This window comes from Phytophthora infestans, genomic scaffold (genome assembly GCF_000142945.1).
Source record: "Phytophthora infestans T30-4 supercont1.280 genomic scaffold, whole genome shotgun sequence".
Lineage (NCBI taxonomy): Eukaryota > Oomycota > Peronosporomycetes > Peronosporales > Peronosporaceae > Phytophthora > Phytophthora infestans.
Genome location: NW_003303479.1, coordinates 1 through 1,112, shown reverse-complemented (window position 1 = coordinate 1,112; position 1,112 = coordinate 1). Strand labels below are relative to the sequence as shown.

Below are 1,112 nucleotides of genomic sequence, written 5' to 3'. Positions count from 1 at the left end.
GTAAACAAGCCGAAAAGTTGGTGTCCCGCCAACGGGGATCGAAACCACTGGCCTTGGGCTTGACAGGCCCGGAGCTCTACCCATTGAGCTACAAGGGCGATGGCCCGTACGTCAGTCCCGAGAACGGACTACTCATGGTATGAGAGGGCTGCGCCCGGGTGGATTTGAACCACCGACCTGTGGCTTTCAAAGCCAGCGCTCGACCACTGAGCTGAAAGGGCGTTGCCCTTAAGCTTGTCCATTCAAGGACAACAGTTCATGGAACGAGAGGGCTGTGCCCTGGCGGGCTCGAACCACCGACCTGTGGCTCTCAAAGCCAACGCTCAACCATTGAGCTAAAAGGGTGTTGCCCTTAAGCTTGTCCAAGCGTGAACAATCGTTCATGGAACGAGAGGGCTGTGCCCTAGTGGGCTTGAACCACGGACCTATCGCTTGTGAAGCGAGAGTTCAACAGCTGAGCTGTTGTCGACGACTCGAATGAGTCAAGAGCATTGCTCTAAGCGGTTTGCAGCTCTTGGAGTAGGCGCGGAGCGCGAGCGTAGGTCTGAGACCGCTTGAAAGCAAGATGCGCGCTGCGCTTGGAGCATTGGGCCGTGGGCCGACGACGAGAAGTTGGGCATCAACGATGCGTAGGCGTTTGTGAGCTCATGGAGCTGTACAACGCTGGTGTGAGGTGTAGTAACCTCCGCCGTCTTAACAAGACGTGACCTCGCTGAGGAGAGTTTCGAGAACGGAATGTTCTCATCTTAGTGGGGGAGAGTGTAACGGGGTTACATGGTGTGGAGCACACAGGGGTACGAAGTACCCGGAGAGTTAACAAATTCTCAGTACATAAGTTGGAGAGTTAACAAGGTCTCTCAGTACGTTGGCTGAAAGCCACACGTTATGCATTTGATTAGGTTTAACTATGCTAGATAGTTAAGGAGATACATTTACCCCTAGGCGGCTTGGCCGCAATAATAGTAAATAAAACACTTCTGGTTTTGAAGCATAAAAGTTAAGGTGTTAACTTTGAGCCCTGGTCTTGGGCTGTAAGTGTCCTTTGGATAAGGAACTTAGTATTAGTGACTCTTTGAGTCGAACGTCTTCCTCTGACGCTAAAGCTACGGCGT

The 1,112-nt window shown here is 52.2% G+C and overlaps 1 pseudogene across 1 annotated transcript; it reads right to left on the bottom strand.

The window, feature by feature from the left end:
- Nucleotides 1–21: 21 nt before the first annotated feature.
- On the bottom strand, nucleotides 22–98 carry PITG_31501 (annotated as a pseudogene). The gene has a single exon. The product of its transcript is annotated as a tRNA-OTHER (tRNA).
- Between the last annotated feature and the right edge of the window lie 1,014 nt (nucleotides 99–1,112).